General features: G+C 36.8%; 1 protein-coding gene across 4 annotated transcripts in view; it reads right to left on the minus strand.

The window, feature by feature from the left end:
• Positions 1–18,495, minus strand: part of DACH1 (dachshund family transcription factor 1) — a gene marked incomplete at its 5' end in the record, with an annotated part of 353,184 nt that overhangs the window by 242,887 nt on the left and 91,802 nt on the right. The window lies entirely within an intron of this gene.

Here is an 18,495-nt window from a genome sequence, read left to right on the forward strand (position 1 = left end):
CAGCTAACACAATTGCAGACATTTTAGGGTTGAGTTAGTTCACAAACACTACTCTAAACTAATTCTCTTTGTGGTTTTTACAGATTCCAGTAAACAAATAAAATTCCATTTGGCTAAACTTGGTCTATTTCTGACCCAACAAAAACAGATCTACAAAACACAAAACAAAAATGGGACCTAGACATTTTTAAACATAGAAGGTCATTTCAGTACTTAATATGTACTCTTTGTAAAAATACACAATACAGACAAAACATAATTAAAAAAAAAATCTTCCAGTAAACATAACTATGATTTTCATGGCATAATTCCCATATCAAAACAGAAAGATAATGCTTTTTTCAGATAGATCTCCAGTCGCTGTACATCTTAAAGCTGAGGACAGACAAAGCTAAAGATTGCCTATTAATCTCTATATTATGACGTGTCATGAATTCTCTTGACTCCTTATTTGAAGTCCCACTAGTGTGCATTCAGCTCTTCACCTTTTTTGAGTAGATCCATTCTTTATTAGCCAAGATGCCAGCCTAGGTTCTTTCTAGGAGTGACAAGTCTTTTCTACCCACAAAACATGTAAAGGTTTGTCATTTTTCTTAGCATCTTAACTACTGACTTCCATCAATGTTCCTGTTTCATGAGTACTGGAATCATTTATGATATCCCTTAGCAATTACGGAAGAGTAAACTATATAACTTAACCAAAGATATGAGATCTGAGTAAAAGAATGCATATAATGTCAAAATCATGGCCATAGTTGATAAAAATAAATTGAGTGTACATACAACAAAGATGACAAAACAGTTACAGCTTTTTCAGAATTACCTCAGGTATTTAAAAACTATTCCTTCCTATGCTGTCAGGTTTGCATTCTAGTAAGTATGAAAAAGATACCCAATCAGCAGTAAAATACAAAGACATTAATTTTACAGCTAAGTAAACAAAGAATGGAAAGTACCATTTTCTTGGACAAAGGGAATGTCACAGTGGAGAGAAACTAGTAGCAGATTTAATCGAGAATCAGGTTTTGTAACATTCTTTTTTAATAATATACTAATGTCCAACATACATGGTGATGACACAAATTTGGAAGAGGATTGAGTATTACACTGAAAGAACAGGATGGTCTTGAGGAAAGATGAATTTTAATGGAGCAAAGTGCAAGGTCACTCACTCAGGGACTATAAATAAGAGTAGCTGATGTAAGCTAAGAACTCCTAAGTAGGGAATAACAAAGGAGAAGAAATATCTGGGTTTATCAGCTGATCCCTTGGCGATTATCAACCACCAATGTGCCACAGTGATGAAACAGACAAATCTCATTCTTGAACATACCAGGCAAAGTACTCCTGGTAGATCAGAAACTATGATTGACATAGGAGGTATCACTGGGACATTTTGCCTCTATAACCTTAGACAACCTCCTTCAGAAAAATAAAATTCACAGAGAAATAAGTCTAGAGAAGGACCAAAAGCATGATCATAGAATGTGAAGGCTCCCAAGACAAGGCTGAAAAAGTTTGACTTTCCTAATATTGAAGAAGGCTGAGGTGGGATATAATTCTGTTTTGCAGCAACAGGAAAGGTCTGATGGATTTTTAAGAGAATATTCAGACACTGCAGGAAACTGCAAGCTGCTCCATGTTACAGTGTTGTGAATAGAATGATCCTAGTCACTGGGATGAACAGTCCTCTGCAAGCTCACACAAAGTTATTGGTGCTACTGGCCACACAGAGAAAAAAAAATTTAAAGGAACTTTAACCCATAGATTCGCCAAAATTTAAACTGATTGAGGAAGTGCTACAGTGCAGTTTCCACAGTTCGAGCATCTGGGGAAGCACCGGGAAGGGTCTCACTGCTGATATACCTAGGTGTTAGGTATAGTACATTGTAACTCTGACTACATTGTTCTGGAGAAGACAAAAACGAAGACTGAAAAACAGCAGTATTTCTTGTTTTATTATTTATCTATCTGTTAACTGGTGAGGTTTTATGCCATGCCCACCAAAATGGTCTGTGAACAATTTCTCACCTTTGAAGTAGTAGTAGTTTGAGTAAAAGACATCTCTAGAAAGCATGCAAAAGGAGCTACCAAGGGGATGTGATGACTGCAAGGCTTACTTCCAGCAATGCAAAACTAGGACAAGCAGTCCCGATATTACAACTCAATTTTATATCGCCCACTATGACAAACTTGAGAAAAGTCTTATTTTCATCTGCATTCAACAATATGCAATCGCCTCAAAACTCCATAACATGAGAAATCTATTGAAAATGCTTTAAAAAATGAAAAAAAAGAAAACAAAAACTTGGATATCAAAGCATCACAGAAGAAATAATAATTAGTAATAGTTATTACATGAAATATCAAGATCAAAATTCTGTGGTCGTGAAGAGTTTCAAGCCTAAAACTTACAAAGCACTACTTCCTTCAGTCATTCTTTTCATGTTACAAAATTGTGTTCTTGCGTAAATAGTTTCATAAATGTATATTTGATAGGAAGTAACAACATCACACTGTAAATACTTCAGAGAACTGTAAGATAGTAAACCTTTAAAATGTCAACAGTCTAAAGGAATCACAGCTTTGCACCAGTGACCCAAAGAACATACATCACTGTAACTTCTCCCTGAGTTTTTTTGCCTTTTACTGGTAGAAAATACTTCTCATGATAGTAACTTTTTAAACATGTATCTGTTAAGTCCTTTAGAAATACATAATGTTGTAAATTGAGTAATACTTAATTAATAATAACATGTTTTCTTTACTTAGTCTTTTGTTTTAAGCAAGAGATATAGATTAAATGCTGATTTTAGGAGATTTTGCTGTTAACTTCAGAGTTCCAGTCAAACTCTAACTGAAGATTCCCTAATTGCTTAAATAGCAGCTACTTTTACAATTGTCCTTAATTAGGTCCCAATTTAGCAAATCACTTGGCCATATGCTGAGGTCCCACTGGATTTAAGAATGTGCACAGAGTTGTGCACATGCATCAGAGCTTAGCTGAATTGGGCTTTAACATTAGGCATTTTAAAATTCTTTTTAATTTCTGGAACTTCTGTAGCCTTTCGATTTTTCTTACGTTTCTCTGAAGTTCTTGGGGATTTCAGCTACAATTGCTTCTCACTATTATATATAGGCATATAATTCTTTTACATGGTAAATTTATTTCTAAATGCTAAGGTTTGGCCTGAAAGAAGAACTTCAGAATAATTAAACTAAAAAATTATTTTAAAAAACCCAGTAAATCAACTAAGAAATAGATGGAACTAGACCTATCATCAAACACCTAAAATTAAGATGGGCAGCTCCTTCAATCAACAGGAAATCTCCAAGAGTGGACAGACTGATTACCCAAGAAAACTAAGTAACTGAAATTGTTGTGGTTGCCAATCAAATTTTAGTATTACAACTTTTCAAGTATTTTTTTTTTTCTTACAGAACTCTGACAATTCTGGTGCCAAACATGGCATAGGAAAGCTTTTTTTTCCCCAAGGGGCATGTTCGCTTCTCCCTCCTGTGCAGCTGAAATTGCATATATATTTGTCTAGTGATACTGATCCTCTGTGCTGAGACAAGAACGGTCCTTTGGGTCTTGTGGAGCCTGTAGCAACAGGCCTCTCTCATCTGGACATCTCATCTTGGCAATATCAACAAACTCTGCCTTCAAAGACCATAATCCCAAATCAGTACAATAAACTACAGGCAAAAATAAAAAAATATATTTGGAGTTTTTGTATTTACCCTTGGGTGCTAAATGGTTCACTAGGCATTCACTTTATATTTGCAAGTATGTTTAGGCAAATGGGCAGGGGGGACAGATGGCAGGAAAACTGGGGTTTACATGAACAACCTCTTCCATAAACCATGCCACCGAGAAACAGGACTCTAAATCCATATTGTGGTATCTGTGATATGAACAGAGAGCAGATAAACATGGTAGGTATTGAACTTATGCAGTTCTGAGTACCCCCCCATTAAAGAAGTTTGGTGGAACTACAAAAGATGCAAAAAACCAGCAAGCAGGATTCAGCATCACCTGAATGACAAAATAAAATCATGAGTAAGGTGGAAAGGATTACAAGGGAACTATCTAATTGTTTCATAACTTTTCGCAAGAACTTGAGAGTACCCTATGGAAACACCAGGCAACAGGTTTGGAATAAATTTAGGCAATATTTTATTTCAGCAATGCCCATGAAACTCAATGCCAGACGATGCTTTGATAGTCAAACTATAATTCTGCTCAGGAAGAGATTAGACAATTTAAATCCAGCTAAGAGAGTCAAGATGTAATTCAGGCCTGGAAATCTGTACCTCACCAATTGCCTAAATATAGTGTTTACAAACATGGAAGGATCTATATCCTAAGCAGCCTCTGCTGGCAAATACCACTGAAAGGGTAACGGATTAAATAAAACTCTACTCTTCCTTTTACAAGATGATAAGAGAAGACAGGATGGAGGTGCTTGGGCTAAAACTTGGTTGTGCAAGCCAAATATGCTTCATTTCCACCAACATAAATATTGGCTTTTTAATTCAGAAAAGTTTTCTTTGTACATGCATGAGGACACAAAGAAGCAGACATACTAAATGTACTAGGCATGCATGTTTCTAGATTTAGCCTGCACAAGGTTAATCTGTACTATTCTATAGTTTATATTATCATCTGTTGATTTGATGAATGAATTAAAGGTTTCTTATTAATATTTTTAACCAGAAACTCCCATCCAGTTATATGTACAAATAAAGATGAAAGAGCACTCTTAAACAAACAGTTTCTTTTAATTTTTTTCTACACGGAAGTTAAATATACTCGTGTGACCTAGTCACAAATTCAAGACCTATGTTTTAAAGAAGGACACCAGAAATCATGTGATGGTACTTATAAAGGCACAGAATTAAAAACTCTGATACTTTGGCCTCTATAAACAAGAAATTTCCTCCATCAAAAGCAGTCAGGAGAAAACCAGTACTTGTTACTTTATCACATGGAAATGTGATTTTTATTCACTAGCTACACCATGTATTAAAGTGGCCTAACATATGAACATAGGATAATAATGTGCAGAAAAATTTAAGATGGATAATCATGCTTACTTTTTAATGGGAACTGAACCATGTTATTATTTCTATCTGTTAAAATTAAAAGAATACATTAACAATAAAATAAAATCATTTCTTGACATATCCAGGTACTTCTGAGACTGACAAAAGAGACCATAATAACACCAGCTGTCATATTCTATTATAGAAATAAGCATTTCTGAAATTGTTAAATTCTACATTATCAAGTTTCAGCATCATTGTGTTCCACTATTTCATATACACTAGCTCCTTCCTAAAACATTTTGTGTGGAAACTTCGTATTAAAAAAAAAAACAAACAGTCACATCTATCTTTTCACAGCTGATATGAAACTGAGCTCAAAAGATCTTTCATAGAACTTCCAGAATTGTACTGACAGTAATAATGTCATCATCAATATTCAAGACAGAAGTAAAGGAGTGTAGAACTGGATCAAATTAATTTGCAGGGTTTCTTTCCTCTAAAAAAGAAAAAAAATGTCTAAACCAAAACAACAGGAGAGAAAAAATTACAATAGAGAGCTTCTTCTGTAAAGTTAACTATAGAAAAAAAATTTGTATTTTTTTAAAGAGACATTTCACTGTGAAGTTGTAACCGCTCATGTATCATACTGGATTTTTGAAAATAGGAGATGCTTTATGCCTAGATCCTAGAGAGTTATCTTCAAAGGCAGAATCCAGCTGATCCTCTACCAGACCAGTGATATAAATTTGTACAGAATACTACATAAATCTACTACATAACATCATAATACTACACTCACATTATTTTTTCTTCTGTGGCAGCCTAAGGCAACTGCTCACTTCATTGACATCAGGATTGGCATAACTATTAAAAAAACCCATATGGATAGATACTTGTTTTGTTTTGTTTTCCAAAATCTAAGCCATTCAAAATTGGAGGAAAAGAAAATAAGAGAAACATATTTTCAGAAAAACAATGCAAGTATTTCACTGTGACTTTCATAAATGCTTGTCTATGTGAGTTGTATCTATACTGGCAATCAAAATTTGACCACAAAACAGCATAATGGACATGGATTTTATTACTTTAATTTGATCATAGATCCAATAATGAAGGAAAGGCAGATAAAATTGACTAACTTAATATTTATGGGAACTTGAACTACTGAAGAGATTAGTACTTTTACCCAGTTAAGCTTCCAACTGTCAGCTGTCATTAGAAGACCTGTCAGGAAGAGCAAATGATACCAATGTTGAACTTGTAACATGAGCGTTGGACCCTTTTACTGAGAAACAAAACACGCAAGTTAAACCAGGAAAATGCATTGCTTCCTGGCTTTACATTATGGACAGATCAATGTCCTGGTCCAGCCACAATAAATTACCTTTTGCCAGGACAGGTCCAGTTGGTTTTCTCTGTATGAAATGTCAGTCGAAGGTACTGACAAATGTCAGTGGAAGGCAAAAAGACTCAGCTGAAATTTTTGAAAAGAGCCCAAACCACCTCCACTCCCTTACAGACCGTACCCCAAAAAATCATGGATCTGTCAGCTTAGTAAGTTTGGCAGTATTCACAGACACCAGACAAAGTGAAAACCTCTCTGGTGATAAGGCAATCTTAAATCCAACAGTCTGTTTGCAGCAGCTCTGAAGTTCCACACCAGCTCACTGCTACTACTGGTAGGTGGGGTGCACACAGCACTACCAGTTTGAACCCACATCTTTTAGTTCTAGTGGCAATGCATAACTGGGTAATTTTCAGCCCGTGAGGACTTGCGATTTCAGGTGGTGAAGCAGTTCATGACACTTGACATAGAAATAGATAATGAATATAGAAGGTCAGCATAAGACTATCTATCTGCATCGGGCTGAGAGGAGGCATGTTTACTCTCTAATCAGCCATTTTCTGAGCATTTTTTTCTTCCTCCTTTTCAATCTGGATTACAACTTTTGTCCTTCATGACTCTGTTTTCACATAAACTTGCATTACATACAAACCTAAAGTAAAGGATCTAGCAAATCAGTGTCTTGCTACATCTGTAGACATATTACAGTCATTTCCATGTGACTGCTTGGCTCTTTTTGACCATCTCATACTACACACAAGAAAAAAAAGTCTGAACCCTTAAAATATGTTTGCTGTTTCCCTGGGCTCTCCTGCTTCGAGCTGGATGACTACATAACTACTCTGAAGTTCATCTCTCCTTAAAGCCCATTATTTAGTGATGTGTATCAGAGTGATGGAGTATGGCTTCATTTGTGCACATACACAGAAGGCTTGAAGTGCTACGTCATATCACAGCACTGTGCAACTATTTTCAGAAGTTTATAACTCACCTCTATGCCCTTCATCTTTTGAGAAGTGAGTTTTATGAAAGAAAATGCTGTAAAATGTGACATCAGAAGGTCAGCTCAAACATTTTCTTGTGATTAATAAGAATATTGCATTTGTGTAACACTGCTTTTGGGGGAATTGCTGAAATTAGTTTTGGTAGGAGGAAGCCATAAAATGACCATAAAACTGTAAGCACTTATTCTGGGGCAAACTGTGTGATTTATAGAGAACGCTACCTCTGAGAAATTAGAAGAGAAATTCAAGATTCTCTATGAGTGTCTATGATTTTACACTAAAAGTCAGGATTAGAGTAAATAAAAAGTCAAAGTAAAATCAACAGGAAACATTACATTTGTACATATTAGGAGCTACCTATCTCTGCCCTCAGAATGGGGGAAGGGAAAGGGGGGAGCTGTCTATAGCAATGCTAGAAGATGCTAACGAGCAAACTTAAGGACTGCTACAAGAACTTCATAGGCATTCTGTGAAGCCCCAGTATGAGTCTTAGACTAATTTTGGCAATGACAAAGTGATGGCAGCCTCTCAGTACAGGCTTTGATGCCACCAGTCTATGAAGTTGGACTCAGACAAGTGTCCATCAACAGTCTTTTCCATATCACACAACACTTGAATGAAATCCTCAGCACAGCTTCCATCCACATTCCTCAAGGAGAGCCAGTGAGAAATTAAAATATTCCATAGTCTTATGTAAGGGAGAGTCAAATATTCACTTAATATAGCCTTTTTTTGTTTCTGTCTTGGCCTCCACCTTCTGTTTCCCTCCATGGTAAGCACATAATTGTTAATGCACCTCTTGTTAGAATGAAAAAAAAATCATTATATGAGTAGAAAAACTCAGTTAAAAAGATAGAAAAATAAGTTTTCTATTGTTTGAGTTTGGATTGTTGTCCTTTTTGTTTTGCATTAATGGTCAAATAAATCAAAAGATGACACTGTACAATATAAAAGTACAAGCATGAATAGCTGTTTACATGGACTTTAAATATTTTGGTAATGTGTGGTGCACAAATTACCAAGATATGAAGAGAAGTTCTGATTTACATTGTGCAAGAATGAGGTTCATACACTATTTATCCTATGTTTATTTTTACTTATCCAAATTATTACAATAAAAGAATAGCAATACGTGGTCACATAATTAGCTCTTATAATAATTAGAAGGGGAAAAAAGCCCTTACTGAGGCAAACAGGCATTTCTGTGCAATTTAAACAGGAAGTCCTCGATGATTAACATTAATTGAGAAAAGGCTTTTCTAGCAAAGAAAAAAATCCTGTGTGAAACATTAAACAAACTTATCTGATATTTATGGTTTTTTTCTTTAATAATTAATGAAATGTAAATAGTCAAGGGAGTCTAGAGTTTTGCTTTGTAACTAGCTACTATTATAAATGGCAGTCAGATGTTTACAGAATACCCAGAACCCTTTTGTGTGGAAGGAGGTTACAAATCTGCCCCTTTTCCCTGTTCAAAGTCAAAAATAATGGTGCCTGATCCCCAGAGCATTCATTGCAAGAACTGTTTGCATATTCAGCTATTGTTTCTGCTGCGTCAGTCATCTGCTGAAGTTCACTCTAATGTGGCCCTGATCAATTCTGCCAGCTGTGCTTAAGTGCTGTTTACTATAATAACATCACACTGCATTCTTATTTGGCAACAACAGCTATGACAGCACCTAAATGCATTGAGAAGCCAAGATTTTATCATGTACACAGATCAAATTGGAATTGTTTATGGAGGCCAGTGTTGTTCTATTTCTGTCCTTTCTAGTGAATACCAATACCACAATAATGGCTTTGCCAAAAGCATTACTACTCTGCCCTTTCTAATAAGTGAAGGTCTTGTTGATCTAAATACTCTATAGGACATGGAAATGATTTCATTATGGCAGTATACACGTTTGCGCTGGGTAAGAGAGAGAACTAAGATGGCCAGATTAGCTGGAGACATATAAATTGTTATCACTCAAGGAAGCAGATAAATACTTTGTAATTCTACCAATATATTTGGTAGGATTCAAAGAAATAATGTAACTGTCCAGTGTTTAAAAGGTAAAGAAACAAAACAAAAACAAAAACAAAAAAAAAACAAAAAAAACAAAAAAAAAAAAACAAAACACCAACCAAACCAGAGTAATTGAATAACAACAGAAACGCTTGGTGTGGCACAAAGGTCTCCAAACACATTTGCAACATTTCAAAGTAGTTTCACATATTTTTCCCAATATGCCCAACAGTTCGCTTGGCCATATGTTAAGTAAATCAAATGTCTTCAATATACAGGCATGGTTGAGAAAGCCATAAAGAATGAACCTGATCCTCCTTCTCCTGAAATTGGTTATAAATACTGCAATAGAAACTTGTCCTGGGAGTTATTTTTTACACTGTGATAACACCCCACAGTATGCTAGATGTTTTCCAAACACAGATGAAGACACATTTCCGGACAGCGTACATATAAAAAGACAATAACAGATGAAGCAGGGGAGGGGGGAAAAAAGAATAAGATATTCACAAAAAGGTTGTAGTATAGAGAAGCATTGGTCTTATTAGTCTCACTACTTTTATTTTGAGGGACAGAGGCCTTTCCATTATCTTTAAGGTTTACAATGCTGAGCTTTCCTCAGTTTATTCACCTACGATTCCATCTTTCTTTTTTCTTCCTCATCAGGTAAATGAAGCTTCCAGGTGCTGCTGAACTGTCATTTCTTCTCCTCACAGCCAGTACACAGTCCTTCCTTTCCCATAAGGACAGCTCAGTCCTCACACAGACCACTGAAATGAAGAGAGAGGTTCTGAGGAACCACAAATGTGCATTCATAGAACCAAAGCAAAGGAAACTTCACAGGAGGAACACTGAGCTCTGACAACCAATCAGACAGTGGTCTTTAGTTGGAGACTTGTGAAGACAGTTCTGGGAGATAGTTCCTGAAAACTATAAAGACAGGACTAAAGAGGATAAAAAGTGCTGGACATGACCTAGCAATGTGCTCTTGCAGTCCAAAAAGCCAGCTGTATTCTGGGCTGCACCAAGAGAAATGCAACTGCCAGGTCAAGAGAGGTGATTTTAATCCTCTACTCCAGACTCCACCTGTGTCCAGATCTGGGGCTCTCAACATAAGAAGGATGTGAACCTCTTGCAGTGGGTCCATAGGAGGCCTGTGAAGAGGATCAAAGTGATGGAACACCTCTCCTATGAAGAAAGCCTGAGAGAGTTGGGGATGTTTGGTCTGGAGAAGAAAAAGCTCTGGAGAGACTTTAGAGCAACCTTCCAGTACTTGAAGTGGGCCTTTAAAAAAGATGGGGACAGACTTGCCAGCAGGGTCTGTTGCGGTGGCCCTACAATGGGTAATGTTTTTTAACTAAAAGGTCTGGTTTCAATCAGATGTTTTAAGAAGAAGTTTCTTCAAGAAGGGTCATAAAACAGTGGTTGTTCAGAGATGGTTGATGCCCCACTCCTGGAAACATTCCAGGTCAGGTTGGACAGGGCTCCGAGCAAGGTTGAAGATGTCCCTGTTCATTGCAGGGGGGTTGAACTAGATGATCTCTAAAAGTCTCTTCCAACCCAAACTATTCTTTGATACTATGATTCCACGATTTCTAGAAATATGAAGCCAAGAACAGTTAGGTAATTTCAGAAGGAAATTTAAGGAAATTTCATAAAAAACATCAACTTCATATATTGGAGGAGGTAGGGTTCTTCTTTTTTTTCTGTAAAGCCTTAAATACATAACAGAGCAGATTTCTTGCAGTCACTTTTCTACACTGCAGTAAAAATTCCTTCAACTATACAGAAGTGCAGAAAACAAAAACATTTCTCTTCCCAACAGCTGCACAGAAAACAATTCAAGAGAATATAAAAAAGTCCTACACACATTTAACAGGAAGGTAATAGTAGAGTTCACAGAAGCTCAACTGGTGATTCATCCAACTCTACAACCATAGAAGCAGCTGAGTTGTTTAATCAACAAAGCCACATATGAAAGTCACATAATCTAAAGTGTTGCCCAGCCACCAGCCTGAAGAGTGTACCTTCAGCCCTAAATTTCATTTCCTTTGGGGGATTTAAGGTAAGTTTTCATTCTGCTGTGCAAACCTAAAGAACCATGTTTTTAATGGGGGAAAAAGGAGCAAATAAATTAGTAAGTAACAGCAATGTGCTTTGAATTCTATGCCTTCCGTTAACTTCTGTCAAGTTATTGGACTTCTTAGGAATATTACATAGAACATGGATAAATCTTAATATGCATTCATGTCATACTTCCTAACAGCACAGAAGGCTCCTTCTGAGCAACTGTAGAGCATGCTGTGGTTGTACATTAAAAAGTACTGCACATTTGGCTATTACAGACCCATAATAAAGTCAGTTTTGCACCAATATCAAAATACTGTATAAATTCTTATTAAACTATGAAAGCAACAACACCTGCTTAAAATCCAGTAACACTAACACTAACACAATTTTTTAGCTGTACGAACTGCAACATTGACAAAGGTATTCTAATTTTTCTCTCTTAAAATGTCTGAAGATAAAGAAGGAATACACTTCATGCAGTTATCAAGAATTTTGTGACCAATTCAGAAAACGTTTCCAATTCACAGTGCAGCTGACTGGAATTATGGGCCCGCAGAGTCACAAGACATCCTTGGCACCTTGCAAGATAAAGTCAACCTGTAATTTCTATGCTTTTTCTTCATTCTCTTTGTAACTTTTAAAATCAGAAAATGACAATTTAATTGCTCTTCTGCTAAACTCTTATATACTAAATTTAAATTTGGTGTGATTACTTACAGTGTATGTATAAACTACAGAAGTCAGGCAATTGCAGCTGCAAAGCAGACCCTTAGTTTGGCTGGGTTAAATAGTCAAGATTGTTTCTTATATGTGTAAATAAATCCCCTTTTCATCGTGGCCTTACAGAAAACATGACATCCTTCTAAATTCATCATCAGGTTGCCAGGCAGACTCCAAAACAAAAATAATTCATTCAAACTGTTAAATCTACTCAGTGCAGATTGACAGTATCTTTATATATTTTTGAAAGCTCTTTTAACATTAGCTGATACTTTAGTGTGGGAAGAAACTAAAAGCTTTCTACATATAAAAGTTCATCGTTTACCTTCTCACAGCTATCAGATAAAAGCATAAGGGCAATGAAGCCACAGCTCTCAGATATATTACTCCCAAAGGACAGAACCCAAATGCATAAGCATCCGTAAAGGCAGCAGGTGTGAGCTTTGACTAAAGAACAAATGTTACACAAGAGAAAGACATCTGAGGAGAGGTAACCAAGCCTATCAATGTCCCTGTGCCTGAAATAGGAGGGTTCTGTACCTCAAAGAAGTGAAATGGTTCTCACTAGATGTAAATAAATAAATAAGCAAGAACACTACTTCAGATGTTTTAGTGAACTTCCTTATGAATGGATTGCAACACACAATGACAGAACTCCCTCAATTCCGCTTTTCAATAACTCCAAGGCACTAGGGATGTGACAGCATGATGAATACCACAACAGACAGCTCCAATATGGTACCATTTTACCAGATCAATATCTCACTGCAATATAAGAAAAAAAGAAGCTGATATTAGTCTACACAGTGTATTACAGATGAGGTACATTTCTTCTTACTGCACTCATGCTGAACCAAAGTAATAATTCATAGATGCCTTTAAAAGGTTTGCACACTACTAGCACATGCAAAAAAAAGGATAATCTTGGCTTCAACATCTGTTTGAACATGCAATAGCTTAAAGCAGTAAGTACGTAGGATTCTATGTATGTATCTATTAATCTACCTATGTGCACCACAAGCACAATGACAAACATATCTGGAGACAGAGAAGTAACGGGATTTATGTATGCTGTGCAGTTCCTTCAGGAATAGCTTTCTTCAGGAACAGATAACTTTACATATCAATCAAACATTTCTTAGTAAGTCGGTTTGCCCCTTCTCTCCCCTTTTTCTATGAAGACATAGGAACATTTCTTACTGAAGCTACAGCGGGTACCATTTTAAAAGCCTTCATTTGCCAACAGCAATCACACAGGGTTTTTTTTCCCCTGTACTTCAAATAGGAAATGAGTGGGAGCTCTCAGTTACTGCTGTGTGATAAGTCCTTGCAAATTTAACCTTTTTATAGCAACTACTGTAGCTTTCAAAATAGAAAACAAATAGCATGCCTTGGTAAAAATAATATATCTAAGGCTAGCAGAAAGAAACTCTAAAATAGACATTATCAGATATGTGTTTGCTTTGAATCTTCCCCAGTATTCTCAGAAGAAAACTAATGGGGAAAAAAAATTCTCTCATCTGAGAAATAATATTAGACTTTATTCTACTCTGATAATGCCATAAATGCCTGTCTTGAACACCACCTAATGGGTACAGTTGGACAGGTAAAATAACATAGCTATTTTTACCTCTGACAATGTGAAAGCTAACTCAAATGATCAAATGAATTAGTCCTGTTGTTTGACAGCTGTCTTTATTTCCTGTTGATTGTTCTTTTTTCCAGCATAAACTAGCGAAGTCAAACTTTAGACTACTTTAAACTTCTGTTACATTCAAGAGTACCTACAAATTATGTGACATCTTACATCTTTTTTTTCTCTCTCCCTCTCTTTCCCATTTTTTGCAAAGGTAACACTGCTTAAAGGTACAATGTGGAAATTACCATGCCATGTAAAATCAATTTTTAAAATTAATGAAGTATATAGTTAATATCAAATAATTCCTAATGTGCAGTTAAAAGGACTTCGTGAAAATTAACTGTAGTATGACAAGTTGAAAGAGAAAATTTTATTACAGCAAGAAAAAACAGGACCAAACTGGCTTATAGATACATAACTACATACTGCAGACCATCACCAGAGCAGTAACTGTGACAAACAGTGTAAACTGCCAGAGTAACCTATAGGAAGGCATCACAACTGTAACTTCTCATATGAAACTGGATCAAATCTAGGTGAACTGAGAAGTTCTGCAGCTCGAATGAACAATTATGTACAACAATGTGAGTTTTAGAGCTCACATTTTTCAGCTGTCTCTCCAGGACAGGAGGATACAAACTACAACAGAAGTCCCCACAAGCGAGTTTCACGGAAAAGGATTTGAAAACTAAGGAAGGCAAACTACAACAAAATCACCACAGAATTCATATGCAGAAAACCCACCAGAAGAAAATTACTTCTCAGGCTTTATTCTGGCCTCAGTTGATAGTGACTCAAAACACAGAAGTTACCTTGTAAGTGGCAGCCATGGAAGCAATGACCTATTTGCAATGCTGGTCCTCTTTCATGAACTTTCTGGACGTACAAATGAGGGCATGATGATGAATTAGGTACCCAGATTCTCTAACTCTGTATATGCAGTTGTGCACGCATTACTTAAAGAGGAAAGAAGCACCAACTTAACATTCTAAGTGGAAGGCTTAAATTGGTGTGAAATGTAATATGAAAGAAATAATCAGTATAAAGTAACAGGATTTGAACTCACATTAAGAAATAAACAGCAGATTAATATAATCAGAAAGTATATCAAAAAGTAAATATACTGTCATTGAAAGACTGATTATTTGATGACATATGAGCAAGCACCTGATCTCACCCCAAAATGCATTTGACTGGACTAGCAAGTTTCAAGTCACTCACTGACTTTTTTCATGCATGCTTTTATTAGTAGCATCCAAGAAATCTGGCCCATAGAAGAGAGCAAAAGTTACCTTCAAGTCCATTTATCAGGCTACTTAAAATTTTATCTTCCTAATTTGCAATAGAAAATCTAGATATATTTCAAGGCAGCAACACCATTAAAGGGACTGAGGCCCTAATTATACACTTGCTCCTTCTGTTTTGCAGCACAGCCTTGCCCAGGTTTTGGGTGCTGCTCAAACAGCAAATTTCCTGTCCCAAAGGGGAAAGATGGTGGGGCTGACAGAACATGCAAGACAATCAACAAAGCTGGTACATTATACATGCATACATATGTGGTATAGACATCCACTGAAGACTGGTGGAAGTTACATTCATACACAGACATCAGTGAGTTGCAAACTAACTCACAAAATACTGTACAGTGAGGAAGGGACTCTGTTATGTGTTGCACAGTATTACATCAAAATTTATTATCTGTTCAACTTCTAAATTGAAGAGTGAATAGAAAGGGGGGAAAAAAACTCCTGAATAATGAGAAGCTTTTCATGATGAACACACTTTTTCCATTTAACCACTCTTAGGCTGAATTCACACATATTCAGCTCAAAGATCGAAGAAACCTGGATTGAAGAAACCAAAGACTGAAGAAAAACCTAGAGCAGTAATATTTATTTACACAGTAGTAAAGTCTCTCACTATAAGCTGAGAATTTTGTACTGCATTTAGGAAAATACCTAACTGCTTAAATGTGGATTGCATTAGGTTTATAGCTTTATGGACCCTGAGCTACTGTAACAGAACCTTTCTGGTCCCATTTCCTTTGTTCTATACTGTTCAAAATACCATAAAACCCATTTTACAAGAAATTATAAGAACTTTCCCACAATCTGTATAGGTTGATTAAATGCAGCATGTGTGCCAAGTTAACATGGATATTTTTAAACAAGAAATAATACTCCTTGAAAGACTTGCAAATCCTCTAAAAGACCAATTAGAACATAGTGTCAGTTATTAAAAAGGCAAAAAAAATCTTTTATCCATCAGGATTCTTCCCTTATATTATAAGCCATTTAGGTTTTGTACAGCCCTCAGAACGAGACCTATGACTATGGCTTTGGGGCACTCTGATGGCAAGTCAGTAATGTAATAAATCTGGGTCAATATAATTGACACCTCCGTGAAGCCTAAACTGTTGAAATTCTTACACAAATATTCAAAAAACCATTTTTCCTAAAATTAACCAACATCTCTGAAATACAATATAATCACAAAACAATATGAAGGAAAAAAGTTTCTTAAATCTCACGTTTTTTCCTTAAGTAGCTATAGTTTAAAAAATCAACAGGTTACCAGCAACATGAACATGATGATAAGTATTATAAGGTCTAAATCCTAAATGAGCAAAAAGACCTAAGATGTATCAGAACATAGAAAAGTGAGAAAAACAGAAGACTCCACCTTCATTAGCAGCAGTAAACCCAATCTAGACAAAAGTCCAAGATTTGTTAACTATTGTAATTGGTACAAAGTATTGCTTTGTTAGAAATCACCTTTGTGCTTTTAGTGATTCCTGAATAGACAGAGGTACTTTATCTGTATGCCATGGACTAATAAAACATCACCTCTGCAGAAGAGTACAGAAAATGTTTAGGGAAGTTCATCAGATGCAACATCACATAACTGCACATGAAGTACATTTTTCATCAAAGTAACTCATAATGCATCCTCATACATATAAAGTTAAAACATAATTTAGGAGTTCTTTAGTAGAACATAAATCTAGGGAAAGTGAAACCTATCAACCTATCATGATTCAGAGAAACCATGCCTAGTTCTAGCTTAAGTTTTAAAACGAGTATTACCTCTGATGATTGCAAGATTGGGTTTAGCCCAAATACAAGTTCTTAAAAAAACAAAAAAAAACCAAAAAAAACCAAAAACAAAAACAAAAAAAACCCACTGTCTCGTTATTGCGCCTTTTAAAAACCCGTGAAGTTAAAAAGCTCGCGTTTTGGGGACTGTCCCGGGGACTGTCTCGGGGCTCCGAGCGCTCTTTGCGGGGACGAGGCACCCAGTGACCCCCCCCCGCCACCCCGCTCCCGCCCGGGCTGCTGTCGCAGGGCTTTGTCTCTTTTCCTGTAGTCCTGTTTAAATTCTCACCTTGCTCTGCCCTTGTCATCAAGTCATTCAAGCACAAAGCAGGGAGCACGGGAGTGTTTACTCATTTCCCAAGTCCATTATCTCACACATTAATCACTGGTCTGGAACTTTTGGACAATGCTGAATCTGTTACCTTTTTTTTTTTTTTTTTTCTTTCTGGCTGCTTTACTCTTGGGTCCGATAGTTCACCGGTTCCCAGCTGTACTTATACTGGATGACCTTTACATCTGATTATTTAGCTACTCTTCCTTCTGATTTTTTCTTTTTTTTAAGGCTTCAAAAATAAACAAGCGTATGAAGTCGGCAACAGTGTTTTCCATCTTTAAAGTTGCACTTGCTTGAGGAAAATACAAAGTCAACTGCTCCAAATCTTAAAATCTAACCTACTCCAAAATTCCACAAAGGAAGCGCAAAGCTACGGGATGTGTCCGTGGAAAGGACTGGAGAGTTTATTTTTCTTTGGAGCAACATAGGTTTCTTTAAGAAACTTGAAAGAACACACTTTTTTTCTTTTTTTTTTTTTTTTTTTTTTTTTTTTTTTTTTTGGTTAATGAAAGAAGCAGTGAAAAGTTATTTCTGAACGCAGGAAGTTTGTTGCTGTAGAAATGCATCTTCTAAAATGGCATAAAGTTTATTTGCAGTAACGATTGGGAGGGGAAGTATGGAAAAAAAAGGAAAAAAAGGTGTAAATCTGGACAGCTGGAGGCTCTTGAACTCCACTCGTTAAAAGATTTGTTTGTGAAACACGCATTTTATTGCCTTGTCTGCACGTTATAATGAGGCACGGACAACTGCAACATTGCACTTAATGATCGCAGTTCCCGTTCCAGCCCGGTCATTGTCCTGCCGCAATTAACGCTTTCCCAGATCACCCAAGGCTACTTGGGGGGGTGGGACGGGGCCGAAGAAAGGGGGGAAAAAATCTGAAATTCACATAAATGAGCAATGTCAATAGTTTAGAAAGAGTTACTTAGAGAACAAAGGGCCCTTATGAGGCACTAGTGAGAAGAAATGGGGAAAAAATGAGTCCTCACAATGTCGGCCTTTTCTCCCCGCGACTTGTTATCAAGCAGCCCGCGCGAGCCCCTCCGATCTGCATGAAAATGCGCTTCGTTCCATTCACTCATTTGCATTAATTTCTCCCATTATCTCTGCAAATGGCGGCGCGTCTCCCCGGCACAATGCGGCGGCACCGCGCGGCCTATCCCGGCTCCAGGTGCCCGCCGCCCCCCCGGCCGGCCCGGCCCGGCTCCCTGCTCCGCCCGCGCCCTCC

The sequence above is a fragment of the Coloeus monedula genome (assembly GCF_965178545.1).
Source record: "Coloeus monedula genome assembly, chromosome: 3".
NCBI classification, from domain to species: domain Eukaryota; kingdom Metazoa; phylum Chordata; class Aves; order Passeriformes; family Corvidae; genus Coloeus; species Coloeus monedula.